The sequence below is a fragment of the Argiope bruennichi genome, chromosome 4 (assembly GCF_947563725.1).
Source record: "Argiope bruennichi chromosome 4, qqArgBrue1.1, whole genome shotgun sequence".
Classification (NCBI taxonomy): Eukaryota; Metazoa; Arthropoda; class Arachnida; order Araneae; family Araneidae; genus Argiope; species Argiope bruennichi.
In genome coordinates this window covers 6891546-6901227 of record NC_079154.1, presented here as the reverse complement: position 1 = coordinate 6901227, position 9682 = coordinate 6891546, and positions in this window count along the sequence as shown.

Here is a 9682-nt window from a genome sequence, read left to right as displayed (position 1 = left end):
TTTCTCAGCGCATATCAAGTCTGTAAAGCATTCCATGACTCATTTTCTCCAGCAATGATGATCTTTAGATTAAACATTAAAGCACTCATTCAATAATATCAAATCACATAAGAAGAATGGGTTCTAAACTTTTAATAATCGAGAACTAATACTCTATGCATCCAAATCACATTCATTTTTTTTTTTTTTTTGCAAATTTGTAAGATTATATGTAAATGTCCCAATAAGCAGTGGCCATCACTTATTTGAAAGCATGAATCACAATTACTATTCCTAGCATAGTCATGCTTCTGAAGATTTGGCAAGAATTGCACTGCGAATTTGAGATAAGTTACGTAATACATCTTGAGTATTTGTGATTCAAATGGAATTTAATACATCTTGGTTACCAGAAAGTAAAAAAAGACATAATAGATAAATATATTGAAATTATAGGATGAATTTTATCTATTTCTTTTTGGTATATTGATGTAATAACAAAACAATTACTTTTAAGTAGCTATGATCATGCTGCCATTTAAATTTATCATTTCACTCTACTTCAAAAACAAACAAACAAAATAACATAAAATTCATAAGCAACAATATTTAGAAGGAACTGAGCAGAACATAGAAGAAATTTAAATTTTTGTTTGTTTGTATAGTAATTGCTGTATGGGACTTCCATTCGTAGTACTCCGTGCTGTAGTCGATTTCATGACAGATATTGGGAAAATGTTCGATAGTCACATGCATGTTCGGAAAGTTATAGTTATTTCAGTGTGCTGAAACTGTATCTGCTGTCGTTATTAATTCATATATGTGATATATACTTCTTTCTGTAACAAGGGTGATAAAAGATAATATTTCAAATTCTAATGAATTGGACTACAGCACAGATGTTGTCCATTGACTTACGAAAGTTGCTTACCTCAATTATTAAGAGCCCAAAGAAAATTAAATTTCTTTCTGAATTCACATTTCTTTCTTCCAGCTTTGTTTACTAGAAAGATATAATTACATAGAATTGTTGCTATTATTTTGAATAAAGTTATATGATGGAAAAAAAAGATTTTATTTCGAATGTCTTTGTTTTTTATTGTTTAGATCCAAAATTTGATGCAAGTTAACACTATGGTTTCCGAAACCTAATTCTAAATTTTATTCATCCATCATTCATTCTATCATCTAATACCATTTAAGTTTTTGCACTCAGAAACATAAGAAAATACTGAATAAAGTCGCGATGAAATTGTTATAATATTGTTGCAGTATTTCTGATAAAACCCTATGCTTCATCACAACAATTTAGTCCAATGCATTTATTTTGCTGATGTATACACAGACGAACAGATAAACTTTTGTGTGTATTTCGTCCAATATTAATTAGAAAAATCAACACTTTGGTCAAAATTATATGTGAGATTTTAATTGTCTAGTTCTTTAAGTTGTGTCCATAGTCAGACAGATGGAGAGTCATAATTCCATTGAGGGAAGTATCTCCGCAAATTGTCTCACATACTCCCTGATAAAGATGTTACTCTCATCTTACTAGTATAAAACTGGGGATCTTGTAGAAGGCGATGAATATGAAGAACACTTGCATTTTTATTTTCTGAATCTCGTATATGAGCGTTTTGTGCTTCGTAGTATTGAGAAGAAAACCGAAAATGCATTTAAACGCCTTTGGTCGTCCGATTGGAGCCATGATTTCTGTAATAAAATCACATTTTACACTTCATTTATTTAAAATTTCATTATTAAATTATCTCATTTACATTCACGGTTACAGTTGGTGAGTGAACACAAAATTATCCTCTAAACGAACATTGTTATAACTACTTGTATGAATAATATAATAATATTATATTTTACGTTTTTATTTTAAACATATTTTTGTCTTATTATTTAATATCCATAAATATGAAATAGTATTTTTATTGGTTTGTTTCAGATTTGTAAAAATGTAATTTTACAATTTATTTCTTGCTTGCAATATAATTTTTTAATATTTCCAGAATTTAACTTCTCTTTTCTAATTATTTAATTAAATTTTGATTAAATACATTGGCTCCACCTAGTGACGAATTTAAGAAACAAAAGGAATTTAAATGTTTAAATTATTTATATTGATAAGTTATTAAATGAGGACTTAAAAGTAGAAGACACTTTTAAATATATTTATTTTTTAATACATTAATAAAAAGTAAGTTTTGAAAATTGATTTTTTGAATATGTCAATTATTTTCTTTTTTTAAGAGTGGAATATCATCTGGGTTTTTTTCCCTAATAGAACAAAATAGCGAGAATGGACTGTTTTCTTCTTAACATTCTGATCTAATGTTAGAAAGAATAAAAGTGAGAACTTATTGCTTAAAACTAATTCTTTGCTATCTTGCTATCTTGTGGAAATGAAGTTGATGATAATAGTTACAGTTTCATTATCTAATAGCCAATCAAAATAGGATACTAATCAATCGCACAATAGGAAACTATTTCCTTTTAATGATTATACCTTTAACAACAGAAATGCCAAAGGAACACATTCTAGCATTTGGAAAGGCACTTTTGTTGGAGCTTCTATTGCTTTTTTTGTTTGTTTTGAAATAACAAAATAGCGCGGAAAGTGGAAATGTATATTTTCTCTCACTTGATAAAGCACCTCTGAGATGTTGCTTATGCGTACTTCCTGCACAGAATCCTGAACTGCTTTAATTAAAGTGACGTTTGATTGACTTAATTCACGAATGGATGTCAACAAGTATTTATTTTTTCGAAGAATTTTTCCTAAACAATATATTTCTTTCAGTGATCAACAAAGAAAAATACATTTTAAAGAAAGAATGCTTATTACTAAAATATTCTATATCGTGTCACTGATTTTACCAGCCGAATTTCAACAAAAGCCTTTGAGAGTGCACTGGAGAAGAACTTTGGAATACGGTGTAACTTTCATTTTAATTGTTTATGTAATTGGAGATTTCAGGAGTCTTTTTGGTGCTCTGTGGTACTTACCGATTGGCCTGGCGTTTTCTCAAATTTTCACGAATATCTTTGCGCTAACTCTACGAATTACTCTTCTTGTGAAACGCAACTCTATCTACTCACTGATGTTGTGCCTTCAAGATGTCCATTCTAATTTGGAATCAAAGATGATTCTTAACCAACGATCTCAGTTGATGGCTGGAATATTTATTTGTTACATACTTCCGACCATTTCGTCAAGCTATGCCGCAATCCTCTGTAATGCAGATCCCGAAGAGGATTTAAAATTTTACTTGGAGGACACGTTTTTCGGTTGGAGCGCAGACAATGATTGGATTAACTGCGTAGTCTTCCTCTCCATCGATCATTTTACTTCGAATCAAGAGTTTGTGCAAACAGGACTCATAGTTGTTCTTTGCTGGTATCTTTTTAGAATTCTAAAACGAATTGTGGCATCGTTTATGGACAAATCTCAAAAAGAACACGACGTGGAATCACTTTATAAGTCATTTCTGGAATTCTCAGAGACAATCTACAGGTGCATTTCCCTTTCTGAACAGGCTTTATCTTTATTGTTACTAATAATCTATGGTTTCATGATCTTCTCTATTTTCAATGTCACAACCTTCTTGGTGAGTGTGAACTATTCAAGACTCCCGACATCTATGCTGGTTAATCAAGTGGCCATGCTGTCAGTGATGATAACCGGGTTCTACTTTTTGAGTTTCCAGGCAATTGCGGTTCACGACGCGGCGGTAAAAGTCAAAGATTCAATCTGTGACGCTATATCTAAATCAGATTCTTCTGATTCTGAGATTAAAAGCTTACTGTTGATGATTGCTGAAGAATTTCCAACTAAAGTTGTCGCAACAGGCTGGGGGCTGTTTTCATTAAAACGGAACTTCTTGAAGAGAACTACCAGTGGGATAGTTACTTATGCAATTCTTCTGGCTCAAATTGGAAGAGCGTCTTCTCTTAAATAGCTACAGAATGTTCATCTTAGGTCTTATTACATTTTTTTCAAATAATCTTTTCAAATTTTTAATTTACCAAAGGCTTAAACCGAAGATCTGGTATCGCGATTTGAATATATAGTACACTCCCGAGTATTCGGTTCGCGACTATCCAGCTTCAGTACTACCCAGCCTAGTTTTTCTTTCATCATAAATTTAAATGAGGAAGATAAGGCGTTGTATTGGCAACATTGTTTATGCTTCCTGTATTTAAGTTAGGCATTATAGAATTTATGTTAAAATGTGAGCAGTTTATATCGTTTAACTTACTTTTTCTCTAATAAATTCTTGAAGCGTGGAGTGCAGTATATAAATATATATAAAATACCAGTACATAACCTTCTGTTTTAACTAGACATGTTACCGGCAACTGCTTCTATGATTCACCGGGCCACGGCAGCGTTCACATTCTATGTGGTTTGAGATAAATGGAGGGCTTAGTATTCTGTAAGAAGTGAGAAAATACGTATTATAAGTGTGAACTTTGGTATAAAAATTTTGTTTTCTGGTATTGATAGACAAAGAAATTACTTCATAGAACTGCGGCCTATCTTGCTTTTTTTTTGTTATCCGGCCTGTCGTTCAGCCACATTAGACCGGATATTCGGGAGTCTATTGTACTATACAATCTCGCTACTTTCCTCTTGTTCTGTTAAAATACTTTGTATGTTTTCGAAAGTTTTCTGTATGAAACAAATAAGAAATTAAAGATTATTTTGATTTCATACACTAATTTTTATTTTTCAAAAATTAAGTTTGTGGCAGTTGTCTTAAAACCAAAATATTTCACGATAATTAATGTGTAAAGGTAATTATGCGCTGTGTCCAACTTAATTCTAAGAGTAGAGAAAAATGTGTTATAAAACAATACGCTCAACCATTATATTATTGCATCATTTGTTACAAATTTTCAATAAATTTTTATTTGAGTTTGATTTTGTTCGTGTTTTATGGCACGAAATCCGTTTATAGCTAAGCTGCGCCACACTGATTGTATTAAGGTTGTTTTTCAATTTATAATAAAATCGAAATGTAAGTCGTCTTCGAAATCTAAGCATCTAAAAGAATGAAAATGTAACTATCATAAAAAAAAGCACAACAATGATGTAAGATATGGCGCAGTACTAAAAGTTGTGGCTAATATTTATATATGATTATAAAAACCAATATTTAAAAAAACTAAAAAGGTTAACATGCGGAGTTTTGGAAAGAAATTCGCCCAAATCAGGGTGAGGCATCTTTAAGAAATGCAAGACGCTGTGAAGAAAAGCTTGGAAATTCAACAAGAATTTATGAGACTGACATGGGACTGTTACAAATTGAGCAAAATGGTTCCAATGGTTTGAGCAAACTTGAGCAAAAATTTGTTGTAAAAAGCTATTCATTACTTTACATAAAAAAGTAATAAAAATAGTAATAAAAAAGTAATAACTTTACATAAAAAAGTAATAACTTTACATAAAAAAGTAATAACGTTACATAAAAAAGTTACTTTATATAATAAAGTGCATTTTTAAATTTTGATATAAAATGCCTTAAATTCTGCGAGAGCGCTAAAAATGAAAGGAGCCACTACTTTATGTACTTCCCTGTTTCTTAAAATCCAAAAACAGAAGAAAGGATATAGTAGTGGTTAACTGCATTTAATTCTCGATTAGTTACATCTGATAAATATACAGGAGTCCCCAAATTATACATCAGTCAATTAAAAAAATTAAATTGGAGTGTCTGGAGCGTCACTTTACTAAGTGTGAGAGAATTGTTATATTAAAATAATCTTTAGCTAAAGGAGTTTCATTTACTCCCATACTCATAAATGGTTCACCAGTAAGCTTATTGCTAACAGACAAAACGATGCCATGCGGTGGAAAAGCTATGTGCGTTATCTGGGCGCGGGAAATGAAATCTCCAGAATTCAATTCAGAGGTGTTTCAAACCTAAATTTTATAAGTTGCCAAGAAAGAAGCAATCGGTTGAATATGAATGGAATAATCAATAAAATTAATTAAACAATTGCTTTATTCCGGACTCGTTTGCATCATGGAAGCGTGTTCGGGATTTCCTGGAAGAAAATTCTCAAATTTCCTTGATGAAATATCTTTTAGATTGGGAGAGATAGATCACATTCCCATGATATTAAATCAATAAAAGTTTTTTAAGAGGGAGACTATTTAAAGAACTAAGTTTATTTTACAAAAATTTGCAGCGTCGAAGAATTAAGAAATCGAATCGTCACAGAAATAGCTACTGTGATTCGAAAATACTTAATAACCTCGGAGGGAAAGCGAGATCAGACTTGACATACTTCGAAAAACTACTCATGTTTAAGAATACCAATATAAAAAATTGTAATCATTAAATAAAATTCTGCAAACTTTTTAGACTTGACTCTTATTCTAAATTATTCAAAAAAATCTTTAACAGATGAATAATTTAAGGGCACTTTGTTCATACAACCTTCATTTGTTAGCTGCTTTCAATATTTTATAATTCGTTTTTTTTCCTGCAAAATATTCATGGTAATTTTTTTATGATTAGAATGTCAATATGCATTCAATATTAGGTCAAATTATGATAGCTATAAAAATAATTACGAAAATTGGAGGAACATGATATCGAGTAGATTTTATATTCACGTGAAAGATTTCCAGAAACTTAGTCTCGTTAAGCAATTAAAAAACAAAACGATTTCTAGAAAAACATTGTTATTGCATAATGAAGCACAAAGCTTTGCTTATTTTTCAGCATCATTGCCACTACTGTTGCAGCGTTTATTATAGTGAGGCATAGGCTTTTGCATGGCCTCGCCGTAGAAACATGTCTGTGATAATGAACATACGAATTTAAGTTTAATGAAGCTCAAAATGGTGTGTGTGTTTTTTAAGTGATAAGAGACGATACAGTTTTTGAATATTGGTTCCATGAATTACTTAATCTTTAGATTCCTTCTGTTTTTGACTTAATAAATATCATTTCAATATTCAGTATTTTGAACAGAAAAGTACGAGTAGAATTAAGATGGTTAAAATACCATAAAAAATATCTTTCGTATTTTGCAAAGAGTTAAGAAAAATTCTAACCGAGTATATATTCTAAATTCAAATAGTTTAAAACATAATATAGAGATGTTGTTCTAAGCTTGATTTTATTATTAAAGTTTCTTCTTAAATATATAGAAGCGATATCACATCGTTTTACATCCCTTCGGTGCAATAACCACATGTGTATGTGAAATTAAATCTACTTGTAAACTCCGTTTTAGAGATCTACAACTTGAAGTTTCTTTTCCGAAGCAAACATAGCCAATTCTCAATTCTTTTTCTGATATTTCTACTTCTATTCAACATCAAGGAATATTGAATAGTTCCTGTACGTGAACTTTTTAAAGCCAGTATTGAAAATCTCAGTTATATACTCAAATAATTATGATTCTCAAAATGTTAAATATGGGAAGTTTATTAGCATCCGGCAAAATAGAAAATTTGTATCAGCGAAAATCTAATTTTGACGATCAATAAATCCAAGTTACCTCTACATATAATGGGTGATTATATTCGTTGCCCTCTTAGTCATGAATACTCCCGTTAACATTGAAACCCAAGTTACTTCACCTTTCACTCCCACCGATACTGATTCTGATTTTTTTTACAGCTAGGAGTAACCATAAACAGTCACTTCAGCCCCCACTAAGGCATATGGATAAATCAAATTGACCAGACCGCCGCAATAGCGACACTGGCGGAAACTATAGTCAAGGTACAACTCGTCCCATGGTAAGTACGTCACCGATAGGAGGTTCCAACTAGGAATAAAAACGTGTAAGCAAAAACATATTAAAGCATTATCTAATAATGCAATCATCAACTTTAAAATATGTAAAATAAAGTTGACGATTAAAATGTTAATTATTTAGATGCCTTATATTTAATTATATTCATTTTTAATTAAAATATGTATCTTGACAGTATAATCCTGGCTCTTAATGGAAGTTTATTTGTGCTGTTATTCCTTAAGTGATTAAAATTTTCTATAACAAGAAATTAGTCTTGTCAATGCGTATTACAAATCTTATCTATAAATATCAATGTGGCATACGTGTAAGAACTTTTGTAACATATGTGTTTAGTGTTATATAATACACACACACACACACACATATACTATATATGACTAGTTCGTTTGTATCCTGTACAATACAAAATAAAAAATTCATTCTTGCTGCTAAGTCTTTCAGAATTTCTGTAAATATTGGAGCCTTTTAGATTTAAATACCTAATTAACAAGATGTGAATTTGGCCTATGACCTAGGAGACTAAATCTCACGCTACACCATTGCAAGATAAAATGATTCTGGCAATAAGTACTAATGCGTAATGCTGAGTGAAATATCATTGTTGTCAATATTGGCAATAAGATAGCGGATGAGTTAGCCAAGCTTGTTTCTCAAAAAAGAACCAATAATTTTAGTTCTTACGAGCAATATTATTGGACTCTCAAGAAATGATTCAGTTTCATTCATTAGTCAACTGTGACGTCAGGTGTTTCGTCAGGTGATATACAAATCAAAAGGTGATTGGAGCAGAGACTACATGTAGGGCCTATTTAGGAATATGATTTAGTTGTTGCCAATAATGAAAGTGAATTGAAGTAATATTGATTATTCTGAATGGAGGCTGTGTCTATATAAATAAAATTTATTTACTTATTGAAAATATTATTAATGATTATGCAGTATTTGAGGAACCACATGCGGTATTCTATAAAGTAGCAATTTATTTGTAAATAATTTTGTGCCATCATGTTTTGTAAAGTTGGTAGATTCTGATTTTACCCCCCTAGATGTTTCATTACAAACTTTTTAAAGTACAACAGATTTTATGAAGAATAGTTATTTCAATTTATAACAATGTCTTCATGTTTTGTCAAGTTAGTATTTCTGCTTTTTTCCCCCAAATGCTTTGTTACAAATGATTTGTTTGAAAAGCACACCAGATTTTATGAGGAATAGTTATTCTAATTTATAATAATGTGTTCATGTTTTATAAAGTTGACAGCTTCTACTTTTTTTACAAAATGCTATTTTTACAAATTTTAGGAAGAATAGTTATTACTTCTGAGATTTGACTACTTTTTTTTTTAAAAAAAAAAAGGCAATAATAATAATTGAATAACTATCGAATTATTTTTTTAATTACTATTCTTTTTTCAAGTTTTTTAGTTACTTTTTAAAAATTTTGCTTTTTTCAAATTCTGGCGAAATGCATAATATAAAAATTTCTAATAATCAAATATCTAAATAAATATAATTAAATGTTTGCACGTAATTTTCAATCTTATAAAACAGATCACAATAAATGCTGAGAAGTTTTACGAAGAATTGAATGATTTTTTAAATTTCATTCTTACATGTGGGGAAAAAAAAGGATGGAAAAGGTAAGGAATAATCAGAAATAGAAAAATATCAGCCAAAGACATTACAAATCATTATTTTAAAAGCAAATATTCTAAAATAGCAAAAAAAAAAAAAAAAAAAAAAAAAATTATATTTTTAACAATTAATTTAAAAACATTTTTGTTAAAATAAATAATAGAAATAACCTAAGGTATGTATAGTTTATGGATACAGTATTTTCATATGATTATCTTTTAAGCTATCGTAATAGTAAAGTTTGTATTTTTGATCTGGTTATAAATCTTGCAATCGG